This window comes from Mus musculus, chromosome 11, assembly GCF_000001635.26.
Source record: "Mus musculus strain C57BL/6J chromosome 11, GRCm38.p6 C57BL/6J".
NCBI lineage: Eukaryota > Metazoa > Chordata > Mammalia > Rodentia > Muridae > Mus > Mus musculus.
This window is the reverse complement of record NC_000077.6, coordinates 69278449-69296349: the sequence shown is the minus strand read 5'-3', so window position 1 is coordinate 69296349 and position 17901 is coordinate 69278449.

Genomic DNA, 17901 nt, shown 5'->3' with positions numbered 1-17901 from the left:
CAGTGGCCACTTAAGACGATGAAGACAAACCAGTATGGATTCTGGGAATCTGAACCCCTGTCTTGCATGTGGGGCAAGCGCTTTATCCACTGTGGCCTCTCCCTAGCTCTGCAGGCACTGTTCTTAGTAGGGTATGTTAGAAACATTCTCTTCACAGTATCAGTTTTGCAGGCTGGAGAGGCAGCTCAGCAGTTAAGAGCATTTGCTGCTCTGGCAGATGTTAATGCTATATTAAATCGCATGTTAAGATTTATAGTAAATTGTTCATTTTTAAATTTCAATATAAAGGGCTTGGCTTAACAAGAGATTTTTTTTAAAGTAGGGGCTGGAGAGCTGGCTTATCTGTGAAGGGTGATGGCTGCTTTTCCCAGAGGACTGGGGTTCAATTCCCAGCACCCACATAGTGGCTCACAACTCTCCATGACTCCAACTCCAGTTCCTGGGATCCAACACCCTCTTCTGGCCTCCGCAGGCACCAGGCAAGAGACATAGACATACGTGCAGATAAAACCCATACGTGAAATAATTACAAAATAAAAATAAAAATTTTAGAAGAGAGACATCAGCAGGCATTTCTTGAAAAATGCAAACCCAGTGAGCCAGTCAACACTGGGAGAGATGCTCGGCCTCGGCCTCGGCCTCACTGGGCACTGTGGGGGGGATGCTTGGCCTCACTGGGCACTGGGTGGGGGATGCTCAACCTCACTGGGCACTGGGTGGACAACTACAAATAAAATCAGAGTTAGCTATTGTTTTACCCCATCAGACAGGCAACATTTTACAGGTCCAAATGTAAAGCCACTGAGATATGTGACAGCAGCAGCTGTCCTGCGGGTGAGAGAAGCAGTGGGGGGAAGGAATGACAAATGGACCATTTTGGGAAACATTTTGGCAGTACCTGATGTGGCAATGCACACCCTATGATGCAGCAGAGCTGTCCCTGGGGACATGCCCTAGAAAAAGAGCTCTGCACCAGAGACAAGTCCATAGATGTCACAGAAAAATAAAATGCAGGCAGTTGAATGTCCTTCCACCAAGGCGGTCTCACATCAGGAAATACTCGCAGCAGTTCAGATGGGTGAACTGTAGTTACAGACTCCTGTCTGTCAATCTGTCTGTCTGGGTGAAGGTCCGAAACATGGTGCTGAGTGACAGTGCAAACTGTGGGAGGAAATGGGCAACACGTGCTGCTTACATAACGTTAAAATCAGTGCAGGCTAGCCCAGTCCGGCGTGTGTGATTAGAGGCAGAGCCGGGTGAGAAGGAGCCCCACAATGCAGGGGCTCACCTAGCTCTGGGCATTGGAGGTGAGGAGTGTGTCTGTCTGAAATGCCAAGGGAGTCAGAGACAGGGCAGAGTGAGACAGAGCCGCTGTGTGAGGGAGCATAAGGTGGTAACTGCTGCCTTCTGGGGAAGGGGGAATGGTCAGATAGTGGCTATGTTACAAATAAAGGGAGCCAAGTTTGTGTTGTGGGAGAGCAGATGTACAGACATGGAGAAGACAAAAATGAGCCAGTTCTGCTACTGCTTTAGGTTGGGTTATCATAGAGGAAATATATAGAGATAGACATGGAAGCAGACATGAATGCAAGCTGCGTGCTTATCTGTCTGTGGTGTGTTTCCTAGCAATACCTCTACTTTTCCCAGACTGCTATAATGACTGACTGTAAACTGGGTAGCTGTAAATGACAGGCATCCATTCTCTTACTATTATGGAGGCAGAAGGTCTGAAATCAAGGTTGGGGCAGGACTGTGCTCTCTGAAGGCTGCAAGGAAGATCTCTGTCTTCTTGGCTTCCATCACCGGCTGCCAACAGCCCCTGAAGTCCCTTGGCATGCAGCACAACATTTTCCCTGAATCCCTGTGTCCTTCTTGGCCTTTTTATAAGGATTTATTGGTTTTAGGATCCATCTTAATCCATTATGACATTATTCTAACTTAATATCTTCAAAACAACTTCTAAATACAGTCACCCCATTTATGAGCAGTTTGGCTTTCTATCATTTGGACTGTCCACAGTCAACTGCAGTCTGGCGATATGAAGTGGAGCATCCCAGCACTAAACAATGGGAGCACTCTGCTGTCTTGGTTGTTTACAAACATGCCTCACTGTGTTCCCAGGCTGGCCCCAAAGTCCTCAAATCCTCCTCCTGCTTCAGCTGGGACCACAGGCTCGTGCTGACGGGCTCCGCTTCAATCAGTCCACGCAGTTCATGCAATGCAGGCATGCATGCTGTACTGCCTCCCTCACAAACATCACTCCTGTCACCTCACAAAGGTACTGTGTCATCGCTTGTCACTACAAGAAGGGCAAATACAGTGAAACTGCAGAGAGAGGAGAGAGAGAGAAACTACTAATGAATTACATCTCCAGTTCATTTTTACATATTCTTGTTCAACTTGTTTCTAAGTAACATAAAAGTTTTAGTGGGTCTGGGGAGATGGTTGAGTGAGTAAAACATACTTAATGACATGAGTTCGATTCCAGGGACAACATGTTGGAAGAAAAGAACTGAGCCCATAAATTGTCCTGACGTCACTGTGTCTATGGCATATGAACCCACATACACATACAAATAAAGTAAATATTTCAATCTTTTTGAAAAGACTAATTGTAACGTGAGCACAACTAGGACATTTTCTCACGGAGAACACCAGCAGGATGACAGAGAAAGCTGAGTCAGCTCTGAGGATTAGACTACTGCAGGACCGGTGTCAGCCTCCTGGTCATGATGGGTGTATCACTGACGTTGGACTCTGACAGCTCAAGGCAGCTATCTCTATAGCTACATGTGTTTTATTTCTGTGTGTGTATGTACAGATGTTTTGAAACAACGTCCCCAAATCCTCTACCTTAAACTGGCCTTGAACTCCTGACCTTGCCTCTACCTCCCAAGTGGTAGAATTATAAGCATGGCCAGGCAGTGGTGGTGCATGCCTTTAATCCTAGCACTTGGGAGGCAGAGGCAGGTGGATTTCTGAGTTCGAGGCCAGCCTGGTCTACCAAGTGAGTGCCAGGACAGCCAGGGCTATACAGAGAAACCCTGTCTCAAAAAAGAAAACAAAAAAAGATTTATAAGCATATACCATCATGTTGCACTAAAACTAATCCTCCTGTGTGTGTGTATCAAAAAGAAGGCTTCTCTATGGAGCCCTGGCTGTCCTGGAACTCACTCTGTAGACCAGGCTGGCCTTGAACTCAGAGATCTGCCTGCCTCTGCCTCCAAAGCACTGGGATTAAAAGTATGTACCACCACCACCTGCATAATCCTTTTTATTTTTTATTTTGTTAGTGCTGGAGATTGAACCCAGGGCCTCCTCATACATGCTACCACTGAGTTATAGCCCAAAACCCTGAGACTGATTTTTTTTTATTTTACATATGTGTATGTATGAGTGTTGAGGAAGGCAGGAATGTCGACTCATGTACAGTAACAGCCTGAAGAGGTCAGAAGATCCCGGTTCTGCAATTACAAGATTTTGTTGTGTTACACCTGGTATGGGTGCTAGGAACTGAACTTGAGTCCTCTGTAGGAGAAGCAGGTGCTCTTGACCCCTGAGCCATCTTTCCAGTATGTTGAGCCAGGATGTAGCTGAATGGCAGGGCACTTTCCCTGCATGTGTAAAGCCCTGACTGCAGCTCCCACTGTCAGAAGAAAACAAAAGTCGACAAACAAAAAACACTCTTAAGCCAGGTATAATGGTTCATGCCTTAAGCCCAGCACTTGGGAACCCGGGACTGCATTTCAATTCCATTTAGTAATCTCTGCAATGGACGTGGAGAGGTTTTACCAACAGGACACTGTTCTTTGTTCATTCCTTGCCCTTTTCATGTGATTTTTCAATGAAGGCACTAAAAGTTCCCCATCTCCCAAGAGTACTACATTAGCTCGTGCGTAAAATGTTTGCCCTAAACTCCCCTGTGGGTATGCTGTGCTTGTACAATTTTGAGGCCAGCTGAAGAGTACCAGGAGCTTCTATCCCCAGACTCCCAAAGCAAAACAGAAGACTTCTCTGGAGGAGATAACTAACGGAGGCCAGGACAAACTTAATTCTGTTTAGGAATACCGAGACTGCATGGGACAATAAAAGCAAAAGTCAGGGACCAATATATTCCCAAGACAAGGAACCAACATATACCCAAGACCAGGAATCAATACATAATGAAGACTAGGCCATGAGAACGGCTGGCTGGGGAAGAGGGTCTATGATGAGGGCAGCCTTGCCTCCGGGCACAGTGTGCAGCAATATTGAACCCTTGTTATTGTGCCTTATAGTGTATGTATGTATCACCTACTTAGTCTCACGTACCAAATATTTCACAGGAAGGATGAAAAATACATGTATTATTATTGGATTTATATTAGAAAACCAAACTATGTTGAACACGTAACTATGTGTGTACATACATATTTATAAAACTTAGAAAGGCTAACAACGCCTATTAGATAAGCACGTGCAAGCTGAAGTTTATAATGTTGTTGATAAGGGAAACAAGGCTGGAGAGACAGCTCAGCAGGTAAGAGTGCCTGCTGATCTTCTACAGAATTGGAAATGGGTTCCTGAAATCACAGCCCTCAACCTGTAGCTTCACACCAAGAGATATGATGCCCTCTTCTGACCTCCATGGTCACCTGCACTCATGTGGCATACACACAAATAAACCCGAGAAAGAGAAAGAAGGCAGGGAGGAGACAAGAGTGCTCTTCAAAAGGCTGTGCATGAATGACGGAACAGGATGTCAGCAGGGTCGGAGACAGTGGTGAGAAGAGGTACTTCCTGGACAGACAAAAATGTCAGAAGGGGCCTTGCAGTTTCAAAAGCAAGCAACCAAACAACCACCAAAAAAAAAAAAAAAAAAAAGACACCCAAACTTTACAGAATCATCTAGAATGTTTGAATAAATATTTAGGTGCTGTCATCTCCCCAGGTTGTTGTAAAATTAACTATCGTGTAGACTCTGGACCAGAGAGATGCTCCTCATTTGCAGCTGACCGCAGATGCCCATCGGCCGTTGGTCACAGGAAGGCTAGCAGGACAGATAAGGGCTGGAGCGCTAGTTGTCTCTGCTCTGTGGTGTTCAGCCACTGAGCCAGCTGCACTCCCAACCCTGTAGTGTACCCCTTCCATGCACATATAGCTTATATGCTGACACACTTCTTTCAGGCCTAGATTTGAGCTGTTTGTTTGTTTTGATACAGGCTCTCATCATGTAACCTTGACTGGCCTGGAACTCACTCACTGTGTATAGACCAGATTGGCCTCAAATTCATAGACCTGCTTGCCTCTGCCTTCTAGAGTGCTGAGATTAAAGGGTGCACCACTACACCCAGCTTTGAACTTAAAAAAAAAAAGATTAATTCATCTATTCGCTTTACATCTCAATATCAGTGCCCCTTGCCAGCTTTGACTTTCTCGTGCATCAGAAAGTCTACTTGCATTTCAAGGCAGTTCATGGAGCTCATTGAGTGGCATCAATCTCTGTGTGCTCGAAAAGTTTATCATCTTTTACTTTACTTTATATATTTATTTTAATTTTATGTGTATGAGTGTTCTGCCTGCGTGCATATACACTGAATGTGTGTCTGATGCCTGCCAGAATGCATCAGACCCCCTTGGAACTGTTGTTACAGACAATTGTGAGTTACCACGTGGGTGCTGGGACTGGGACCTCTGGAAGAGCAGCAAGGACTCTTGTTCTTTTGTTTGTTTATTTTTTGTTTGTTTGTTTTTTGTTTGTTTTGTTTTGTTTTGTTTTTTCTCTGTATAGCTCTGGCTGTCCTGGAACTCACTCTGTAGACCAGGCTGGCCTCGAACTCAGAAATCCACTGCCTCTGCCTCCCAAGTGATGGGTTTAAAGGTGTATGCCACCACTGCCTGGCCACAGCAAGCACTCTTAACCACTGATCCCTCTCTATAACACCTATTTTTATTTTTTTGAATTTTTACGCTAGGCAGAGCAGGCACACACCTTTAGTCCCAGCACTCAGGAAGCATTGGTAGGTGGATTTCTGAATTTGAGGCCTGCCTGGTCTATAGAGTGAGTTACAAGACCCCCCTAAGCCCCCCCCCACACACACACACAGTGTGTGTGTGTGTGTGTATTACATGTATATTTATACGTATAGGTATTCTGCCTGTATATGTAACTGTGCACCAGATGCATACAGTGCCCACAGAGAGAAGAGGGTATTGGAACACTTGGAACTGGAGTTACCGATCACAGGGAGCTGTCATGTGGGTGCCAAGAATTAAACCTGGGTCCTCTGAAGAGCAGTCAGTGCTCTTGACCACTCAACTTTTATTTTTTAAATTATTTTTTAAAGCAGTTGAGATAAGAAAGGCTCAAGTGCCCATTAACAAAGCAGTTATGAAAACACCTGAGATGGACTTTGGCTGGCTGGAAGCTTGCTGCTATCTGTGTGGACACACACGTAAGCTCAGTTTCTTTCTCTTCTTTGGAAAGGGTGGTGGAAGCCATACCATAAGCACACATGCACGAGTGTGCGGTGTACATGCTGAAGTCAGAGGCCATCTTGAGGAAGCAAGTTAGAAGTTTCCAGATATCAAACTCAAGTCCCCAGGCTTGGTGGCAAGTGTCTTTGCCTGCCAAGCAGTCCCAATAGTCCCATTTTCTATTTTCCTAAAGACTAAAGCTCAGGTAGTCAGTCTAGGCTGGACTCAAACTTGCTGTAGAGGACTCTGATCCTCTTGCCTCTACATCTCAAGATCACAGGCCTGTGCCACCATGCAAAGTTCCGTGGGGTGCTAGGCACTCGGCAAGGGTTCTATCCGCGGAGGTACATCCCCAGGTCCTGTTTGGCTGCATAGTGATTTTGAAGCCAGTATGGCTAGGAGACCCTATCTCACAAAACCAGACAGAGATGATTTTGAACTACCAATCTCCTGCCTCTGCCTCCCAAATGCTGGACCACAGGAACATGTCACTCTACCTGGCCTATGCTAATTACTATTACCATTATTACTATTGTTGTTGTTGCTTTTAAAGAGGGTTTATTTATAAGTAGGGGTGGGGGGTAGGGTGGCATACACCTTTGATCCAATCATTCCAGAGGCAGAGTGAGGCAGATTTCTGAGTTCAAGGGCAGCCTGCTCTACAGGAAGAAATCCAGGATAGCCAGGGCAACACAAAAAACCCTGAGAAACCCTGTCTGGGGAAAAAAAAAAAAAAAAAAAAAGAAGCACCCCCCCACCCCCGGAACTGGAGTTTCAAGTAATTGTGAGTCACCATGTGTGTTCTGGGAACTAAACCTGAGCCTGGGTCCTCAGAAGGAGCAGCCAGTATTCTTGATCATTGGACCTCCTCTCCAGTCTCCATTTAGTTTCTTTTTTAAAATGTTTTTTAAAAAGATTTACATATTCATTTTATGTGTATGTGTGCTCTGTCTGCATGTAAGCCTACATGCCAGAAGAGGGCATTGGATCCCATTACAGATGGTTGTGAGCCACCATGTGGTTGCTGGGAATTGAACTCAGGACCCCAGGAAGAACAGTCAATGCTCTTAACCACTGAGCCATCTCTCCAGACCTCCCAACCCACCCCCATTTAGTTTCTTAATGTCTGCTTTAACCACTGGATTATGTTCTGCAGACTCCTTTGCCTTACAGCCCAGGCTGACCTTATACTTGAGAGCTTTCCGATTCTGCTTCTCCAGTAGCCAGCTGGTTACTGTAGGTTAGACGCCGACAGAGGCTTACCCCACAGTGAACTCTGCTAGTTATCCTCACTAGACGTTGAGCATCTTAGGCTTCGAGTCCAGGCTTGAATCATTCTGCCTGACTCAGTTGATATTTATTGACTGGAGGTCTTAATTTTTATTTTCCCCTATAAAGCTTGCCTGCCATTAGAGTTTTAGAAAAAAGAACAAACTATAAATATGTAAAAAGCAATTAGCTAAAATGCGATCATATGGACTGTTGGGGTCCAGGAGCTGCTTCACAAACCACACAAACACCGATCTCAGTCAGACAGGGTTGGTTTTTGGAGAATCAGGGGTTCATGGTCATCTTAAGTTACACAGTGAGTTTAAGGGCTGCCCTGGGCTCTATGAGACCCACCCATCTCAAAAACCAAATCCTTTCTCCTCAACAAATTCACTGTCACATAAAGCAGAAAATTATTATATCCTAGAAGCAAAATGGCAGACAGACAGACAGAATTAGTTTCTCCTCATTCCTATGTCCTCTGTGGGCAGGCTGGTGCTGAATGCATGAGTTGTACATTAAAGACATATAATACATACAATATAATTCATAAATTGCCACATTTTCACTCCTAGGAACTTCTCATCATCTTATCAGTTGAGTCTCAGATTGTGTCCTTACAAACAATTGTATTGTTACTTGCTACATAAGAGTTTAGCACTGCAAAAAGGGAAAATCTAATTTTGTTTTGTGCTGAGACAGGGTCTGGTTGCCCAGAGTGGCCTCACACTTGCTGTGTAAGCTGAGGGTGACCTTGAACTCCTGATCCTCCCTCCTCCACCTCCCAAGTGCTAGGAATATAAGCACATGCCACACGGCCTGGATAGTCAGTGCTCTTTATATCTATTGTTATTTTAAACAATTTTAAATGTAAATGTGTTTTGATCATATTGACCACCCCCCCAGGTCCTCCCAGATCCTCTCTTCACACACACACACACACACACACGCACACACACACGGTGGAGTTCATTGTATGTTGGTTGACAGCATGAGGCCTGTCCTGGAGTGGTTGATATACCCAGTGTCACTCTATTGCAGAAAATTGATTTTCTGTCTCCCAACAGGTTTAAGTGACAGTTCAGCTGTTAGCCTTTACCCTGGTGGCCGGCTAGGTTTTCATTCATTCACTTAAAAAATATAATAAGATAAGATATAAGATAAAGCAAAAACTATCCCATTAAAGTTGGACAAGACAAGCCAGCAGATGGAAAAGATCCCAAGAGAAGGCTCATGAATCAGAGACCCCCCCTCATTAGCACACTCAGCAATCCATGAAACACTAAACTGGAAGCCATAATACTCATGCAGACGGCTGGGTGCAGGCCCCGTGCATGCTGCTCCTGCCTCTGTGAGCTCATGTATGCAAGCTCTTTACATGCTTTAGAGGGCCTTGTTTTCCTGTCTTCTATCCTTCCTCTCTCTCTCTCTCTCTCTCTCTCTCTCTCTCTCTCTCTCTCTCTCTCTCTCCCTCCCTCCCTCCCTCCCTCCCTCCCTCCCTCCCTCCCTCCCTCCCTTCAGGTTCCCTGAGCTCTGAGGGGAGGGATCTGGTGGCAACATCTCATTGCATGATGCGACTTCCAAGGTTTCTCATTTCCTGGAATGTCAGACCATGGGTCTCTATAAGTTGTTCCCATCTCTACATGTGATCCCTCTGATCATGCATGTTTGTCTTTCTGAGTCTGAGAAACATCACTCAGGATGATTTTTTTTTCTCATTCCATCCATTTGCTTACAAATTTCATGATGCATTTTGTTTTGTTTTATGTTTTTTGTTTTGTGTTTCTCTTTTTCGAGACAGGGTTTCTCTGTGTAGCCCTGGCTGTCCTGGACTTACTTTATAGACAAGGCTGGCCTCGAACTCACAGAGACTGGCTTCCCTCTGCCTCCTAAGTGCTGGGATTGAATGTGAGCACCACCACACCTGGCCCATGACGTACTTTTTTTAATGGCTGAGGAATACTAAATGTACCACATTTTCTCTATCCATTCTTCTCCTGGGGGACACGGAGGTTGTTTCCAGTTTCTGGCTATAATCAATAGAGCAGCAATGGTCTAGTAAATGTCTCTGGTGAAGAATGAAGCATCCTTTGGGCATATGCCCAAGAGTAGCATAGCTGGATCTTGAGGTAGATCAAGTCTCACTCTCCTGAGGAGCCTCCACATTAATTTCCACAGTCGCTGTACCAGTTCGCAGTCCACCAGCGATAGGTGAGAGTACCTCTTACTCCACACCCTCGCCAGCATGCGCTGTTATTTGTTTTGTTGATCTTAGCCATTCTAAGAGGTGAAAAATGAAATCTCTAAGTAGTTTTAGTTTACATATCCCTGATGGCTGAGAGTTTCTCAGTCATTTGAGTTTCCTCTGTTTAGAATTCTTTGTTTAGATCTATACCACAAAATTTTAAATTAGGTTATTTGTTTTCTTGATGTCTAGTTTCTAGTTATATATATGATATTAGCACTTTCGGATGTGTTTTTGGTTAAAAAAAAAAAAACCAAAAAACAAAAACCAAAAAAACAAAAAACAAAAAAAAACCCTTTCCCTTTCAGTAGACTGCCACTTTGTCCAAAAGTCACCTGCTGTGCTGAAGTGTCTCAGTTTCATGAGGTCCCATTAACCATTTGCTGATTTCAGTGCCTATGCTAAAGGTGTTCTACTCAGAAAGCCTTGTCCTGTGCCAGTGAGTTCAAGGCTATCCCCCAGTCTCTCTTCTCTCAGGCTCAGTGTATCTGGTTTTATTTTGAGGTCTTAGATCCCCTTGGAGCTGAGTTTTGTGCAGGATGAGAAGTACGGATCTTTCTGAATTCTACATGCAGCTGTCTGGCTTGACCAGTGACATTTGTGGAAGGTGCTGTCTTTTTTCCAACATGGATTCCTGACACCTTTATAAGAAATCAGGTCCATAATTGTGTGGATTTATGTCTGGGTCTTCAGTTTTATTCCATTGATCAGTGGGTTTGGTTTTGTGCCAACACCAAGCTGGCTCTACAGTGCAACTTGAAGTCAGGGATGGTGAGACTTCCAGCAGTTCTTTTATTGTTCAGGATTGTTTTAGCTTTTCCTCTTTTTTGGTGTCTTCACATAAAGTTGAAGATTGCCCTTTCAAGATTTGTGAAGAATTGCATCAGAATTTTGATGGAGATTGCACTGAGTCTGTAGATTGCTTTTGGTAGGATGGCTATTTTTACTATATTGATCCTATTGGTTCATAAACAGCTTTCCATCTTCTGGTACCTTCTTCAATTTCTTTCTTCAGTGACTCGAAGGTTTTATCTTACCAGTCTTTTACTTGCATGGTTAGAGTTACTGAAAGATATTTTATGATTTGAGGCTATTCTTAAAGGTGTTGTTCCCTGTTTTCTTTCTCAGACCATGTGTTATTTGTGTATAGGAAGGCTACTGATTTGTGTGAGTTAATTTTTTAAAAAGATTTATTTATTTTGTTTTATGTATATGAGTACACTGTAGTTATCCAGATGGTTGTGAGCCTTCATGTGTTGTTGGGAATTGGATGTTTAGGACCTCTGCTCACTCCGGTCAACCCTTCTCACTCAGTCCCTAAGATTTATTTATTATTATACATAAGTACACTGTAGCTGTCTTCAGATACACCAGAAGAGGGCATCAGATCTCATTACAGGTGGTTGTGAGCCATGTGGTTGCTGTAATTTGAACTCAGGACCTTTGGAAGAGCAGTCAGTGCTCTTACACGCTGAGCCGTCTCGCCAGCCCCATGAGTTAACTTTGTATTCAGCTACTTTGCTGAAAGGGTTTTTCAGCTGTAGGAATTTTCTGGTTGAATTTTTGGGGTCACTTATGTATACTATCATATCATCTGCCAAAAATGATACTTTGACTTCTTCCTTTCCAATTGGTATCTCTTTTTCTCTCTTTAAAGATGTATTATTTAATATATGGTATTCCACATGCATGTATGCCTGCACACCAGAAGAGGGCACCATTACAGATGGTCATGAGCCACCATGTGGGTGCTCTTAACCTCTGAGGCATCTCTCCATCCCTGGCATTGCTTTTTGATTTTGATTTCCTTTTGCTGTCTTTTTGCTCTAGCCAAAACTTCTAGTATTATATTGAAAAGAACAGAGTGGACAATCTTGTCTTGTTCTTGATTTTAGTGTAATTGCTTTGAGTTTCTCTACATTTAAGTTGGTGTTGAGGTATGCCCACTGTATCCCTAATCTCTCCAGGTGTCTCATCATGAAGAAAGGCTGGATCTTTGTCAAAGGTCTTTTGTGTATCTAATGAGATTATCGTGTGGTTTTTGTCTTCCAATTTGTTGTTTGGTGGGTGACTTTTTATCAGTTTATGTTGAGCCATCCCTGCATCTGGGACAGAACTAACTTGATCACGGTGGATGATCCTTTTGATGTGTTTCTGGATTTGATTTGCAAGTATTTGAGTATTTTTGCATTTATGTTGAGTCTTTTTTGGGAGACTTTTAATGACTACTACTACTTCTTCTTCTTCTTCTCCTCCTCCTCCTCCTCCTCCTCCTCCTCCTTCTTCTTCTTCTTCTTCTTCTTCTTCTTCTTTTTTTGAGACAGGGTTTCTCTGTGTAGCCCTGGCTGTCCTGGAACTCACTCTGTAGACCTTGCAAGTATTTGATTGAGTATTTTTGCATTTATGTTGAGTCTTTTTTGGGAGACTTTTAATGACTACTACTACTACTACTTCTTCTTCTTCTTCTTCTTCTTCTTCTTCTTCTTCTTCTTCTTCTTCTTCTTCTTCTTCTTCTTCTTCTTCTTCTTCTTCTTCTTCTTCTTCTTCTTTTGAGACAGGGTTTCTCTGTGTAGCCCTGGCTGTCCTGGAACTCACTCTGTAGACCTTGCAAGTATTTGATTGAGTATTTTTGCATTTATGTTGAGTCTTTTTTGGGAGACTTTTAATGACTACTACTACTACTACTACTACTTCTTCTTCTTCTTCTTCTTCTTCTTCTTCTTCTTCTTCTTCTTCTTCTTCCTCCTCCTCCTCCTCCTCCTCCTTCCTCCTCCTCCTCCTCCTTCCTCCTCCTCCTCCTCCTCCTCCTCCTTCCTCCTCCTTCCTCCTCCTCCTCCTCCTCCTCCTCCTTCTTCTTCTTCTTCTTCTTCTTCTTTTTTTCCTGGAGACAGGGTTTCTCTGTGTAGCCCTGGCTGTCCTGGAACTCACTCTGTAGACCAGGCTGGCCTCGAACTCAGAAATCTGCCTGCCTCTGCCTCCCGAGTGCTGGGATTAAAGGCGTGAGCCACCATGCCCGGCTGATTCTCTTTTTTAAAAATTTATTTCTTGTGAGTACACTGTTGCTGTCTTCAGACACACCAGAAGAGGACATCAGATCCTATTACAGATCATGTGGTTGCTGGGAATTGAACTCAGGACCCCTGGAAGAGCAGCCAGTGCTCTTAACTGCTGAGCCATCTCTCCTGCCTCTTTATGATTCTCTTGATTTCCTCAGTGTCTTTTGTTATGCCCCCCTTTTCATTTCTAATTTTGTTTATTTGGAGATTCTGTCTCTACCTTTTAATTTAAATAAGAGCTTGTTAATTTTATTGCTTTATTGATTCTTTGTCATTTTTGTTTCTATTTTATTGATTTCAGCTTCGAGTTTGCTTATTTCTTGCCATCTAATCCTTTTGGGTGTGATTTCTTCCTTTGTTCTAGAGCTTTCAGGTGTGCTGTTAAGTTGCTAGTATGAGATCTCTCCAATTTTTTTTTTTAATGTAGGCAGTCTATAAACTTGCCTCTCAGAGCTCCCTTCATTGTGTCCCATAAGTGTGGGCATTTCATTCCATTCTAGAAAGTCTCCAATTTTCGTCTTAATTTCTGTTTTGACACATTATTCATCCAGGAGAGAGTTGTTCAGGTCCCATGAGTTTGTAAGATTTCTGTTGTTTCTGTTGTTGGTATCCAGTTTTAATCTGTGGTGGCCAGATAGGATCCAGAGTGTCATTTCGATTTCCTTGTATCTATCGAGACTTTCCTTGCGTCCAAGTGTGTGGTGCTGAGAAGAAGGTTTATTCCTTTGTGTTTGGGTGAAATGTTCTGTAAATATCGGTTAGGTCCATTTGGCTTACAGTGTCCAGCATTTCTCTGTTTAGTTTTTGTCTAGATGACCCCGACTGTTGGTGAGAGTGGGGTACTGAAGTGTCCCACTGTCAGTGTGTGAGAGGCAGGATGTGATTCAAACTGTAGAAGTGTTTCACTTACAACCTTGGATACCCTTCTGTTGGGGGCATAGATGTCAAGAACTGCAATGTCCTCTTGGTAGATGTTTTTCTTTGATGAGTGTGCAGTGCCCTTTTCTGTCTCTTCTGATTAGTCTTGGTTTGAAGACTGTTTTGTCAGATATTAAAATGGCTACACCAGCTTGCTTCTTAGGTCCCTTTGCTTGGAATATCTTTCTCCAACCCTTTACCCTGAGGTAATGTCTATCCTTGTGGTGATATGTTTCTTGGTTACAGCAGAAACATGGATTGTGTTTTCTCATCTATTCTGTTAGTTGTATCTTTTTATTGGGGGAATGAAACGGTTGCTATTGAGAGATATCAATGACCAATGATTACTGATTCCTGCTATTTTGGTGGTGGTGGTGGTGGTGGTGGTGGTGGTGGTGGTGGTGGTGTGTGTGTGTGCGTGCAGGCATGTGCCTTCTTTTGACATTCCTGGTTCAGGATTATTTATTCCCTGTGTTTTCTTGGATGTTGTTAACCTCTTTAGGTTAGAATTTACCTTTTAGAACCTTCTTTGAGGCTGGATTTGTATAGAGGTATTGCTTAGATTTGGGTTTATCATGGAGTGCCTGATTTTCTCCATGTATCAAAGTTTTGCTGGTTAGAGCAGTCTGGAGTGGCATCTGTGGTCTGTCCAAATCTTTCTGTTTTTTAGGGTCTCCATTGATAAGTCAGGTGTAATCCTAGTAGGTCTGCCTTTCTATGTTACTTGTTTTTTTTTTCCCCCTTGCAGCTTTTAATACTCTTTTTTTGTTCTGTATTATTATGTGATGAGGGGACTTACTTTTCTGGTCCAGTCTATTTGGTATACTGCATGCCTCTTGTACTTTGATAGGCATCTCCTTCTTTAGATTAGGGGAATTTTCTATAATTTTGTTGAAAATATTTTCTGTGCCTCTGACCTGTGTTTCTTTTCCATTCTCTATTCCCTATTATTCCTTTTTTTTTTTTTTTTTTTTCCGAGACAGGATTTCTCTGTGTAGCCCTGGCTGTCCTAGAACTCACTCTATAGACCAGGCTGGCCTTGAACTCAGAAATCCGCCTGCCTCTGCCTCCCAAGTGCTGGGATTAAAGGCGTGCGCCACCACTGCCCAGCTATTCCTAGATGTTTGTGCCAGAAGGTGTTTTTTTTTTTTTTTTTTTTTTTTAGATTCCACATTTTCTTTTTCTACAGCCCCTACTTCCCCAGGGTAAAGAAGTAGCTGGTTTTTTTGTGTGTGTTTGTGTGTTTGCTTTTTTACTTTTTAATTTGATCCTTGGTGAATTTTACATCACGTATCCCAATCCCACTCATCTCCCAGTCCTTCCTATCAGCTCTTCACCCTGGCAACCTCCCCACAAAAGGTAGTTTAAGAAAACACAAAACAAACAAACAAACAAACAAACCATCTCACGGTGGAAGTTGTAGTGGGTGACAGTGTGTTCCCACCGTCTATCCCTCTGTCCACATTTCTTTCCTTGCAAATGTCCATTGCAATGAGTCACTAGTCTGGTTTGAGGCTCTGGCTTCTGCTACACTCTCAACCGCAGATCCTCACCAGGCTCCTCTGGGCTATCCTGATGTTGCCCTGGGTCATGGATCCTGCAGTTTTGAATCTGCGGGGTCAGTCCCTTCATGTGCTCCAACAGATCACAGATGGGGTAGATGCTGGGGTGGGCCAACTCAAAGCTCTGAGCTGGTCAACCCACCAGCTCTGCACCCACACCACCAGGGTCAGCTTTCCAGGACTCTGGCTAGCTCATCCAGTGTGGGATCTGGCAAGGGGCAGGGCCAGTTCTCCCAGTCTCATGCTCTTCTGGCTGGCTCACCCACACCCAGGCCACCGGGGCCAGCTCTGCTGTGCTGCCCAGGTGAGGTGTGGAGCTCACTCTCCCGAGTGCTGCAGCAGGCAGCTTTAACATTTTCTATGACCGAGGTACCCATTTCTTCTATCATGTCTTCAATGTCTGCGATTCTCTCCTATTCTTCTATCACGTCTGCAATGTCTCCTATTCTCTTGCATTCTGTTGACGAGGCTTGCCTCTGTCATTCCTGTAGGAGTTCCACATTTTTCATTTCCAGATTTCTCTCAGTTTGGGTTTTCTTTATTGATTCTATTTCCCCTTGCAGGTTTCAGGCGGTTTTATTCATTTCCTTCTACTGTTTGTCTTTTCATAGATTTCTTTAAGGAACTTACTAGGTCCCTCCTTCAGGGCCTCCATCATCTGCATGCAGCCTGCACTACTTGTGCTTCAGCTATGCTGGAATATTCAGGGCCTGCTGTGGTAGGGTTGCTGGGCTCTAGTGGAGACACACTGTCCTGGCTGGTACTGTGGTTTTACACTGACATCTAGGCATCTGGGATTGGGAAGGTTGAAATTGTAGATGCTGATAGCTGGTCTGGTCATTGGGTGTGTGTTTTGTCCCGTGGTTTGTTTGTTTGAGTTCTGTTTCTTAGGAGAGTGTGGTGGCTGTGTTGCTTGTAGGGGATTCCTCTGGGGCCCCCAATAGGTGTGGGCACTGGAAGTTCCAGATGAACGGCGTTTCTGAGCATTAGGGAGGACAGGAGTCTTAGGAGTGGGGAATGGCTAGGGGTGGTGCTGGTGGGGGCTTCACAAGGGGGAGAAAAGCAGGGTCTTCCACCTGCTTGGGAATGGGGGCAGAGATGAGCAAGAGGCCACACCAGAGGGTTTGCTACAGAGTTGGGGATAGGAGAGGGGCAGTGGACTTGGAGGAGCAGAGGGAGAGGTGAAGACCTTCTCTTCTTTCCTAGCAGGAGTTGCCTATGGGTTATCAGGGAGTGCTCATGGAGTTAGGAGCTGGGATAAAATCGGAGAAGGTCCAGAGAAGATCCCTTAGGAGGGAAGATCTGTTAGGAGTCCCTGGAGATAGGAGCGAAGAAGGAGGGAGGGTGCAGCAAGGGGGAGGGAGGGTGCAGCAAGGGGGAGGGAGGGTGCAGCAAGGGGGAGGGAGGGTGCAGCTGAGGGGGAGGGAGGGGGCTGCAGCTGAGGGGGAGGGAGGATGCAGCAGGATTTCTTTTTTTTTTTTTTTTTTTTTTTTAAGATTTATTTATTTATTATATGTAAGTACACTGTAGCTGTCTTCAGACACTCCAGAAGAGGGCATCAGATCTTGTTACAGATGGTTGTGAGCCACCATGTGGTGCAGCAGGATTTCTATTACCTGGAAAGGTCTGCAGTTAGCCTACCTGCGTTCTTGGCCAGAGCAGCCTGTCAAGTTATTGTTTTTCAAGTATACAGATTTTGCATATAGTTGTAGTAAGACATGCAAATTAAGGTAAATAGAAGTCTTTCATTTTAAATTATTCATCATGCCTTAGATGTTATTTTTTTTCTTCTAAAATACTTAAAACCATTATCTTGCAAAGTATTTTGAAAGTTATTAGGACTATTAAGCAAAAATGCCAAGTGGCATTTGATATAAAAATGCAAGTATCAACATATCATTTATGAGCTGGAACGATGGCTCAGTAGTTAAGAGCACTTTCAGAGGACCAGACTTCAATCCCCAGCATCCACGGCAGGTGGCCTACAGCTGTCTATAACTCCAATTCTAAATGATTTGATGCCCCTTCTGGCCTCAGTGGGTACTCATACATATGCACATACAGACACACACAGATATATACATAAATTTTCTAAAAATTTAAATAACTTATAATAAAAACTAAAGGTATAAGTTAAATAAAACTTTTAAACAACTCCGTCACCCTAAAAAAGACTAAACTTCAAACTCTTTTTAATTTATTAAATTATATACTTGCAGCAATATTTGTAGCGGTAGCATTTGGTATCAATAGTCCCCAACGTACTAGCCAGCACAGCATTGCATGTGTGTTGCATCTAGACCTGTATGTGCACATAAAGATACTGTGGCATGTTACAATTGCAGGATGGACCCATGCCACAATGCTTTGTGACACACTCTCTACAAGATAGCCA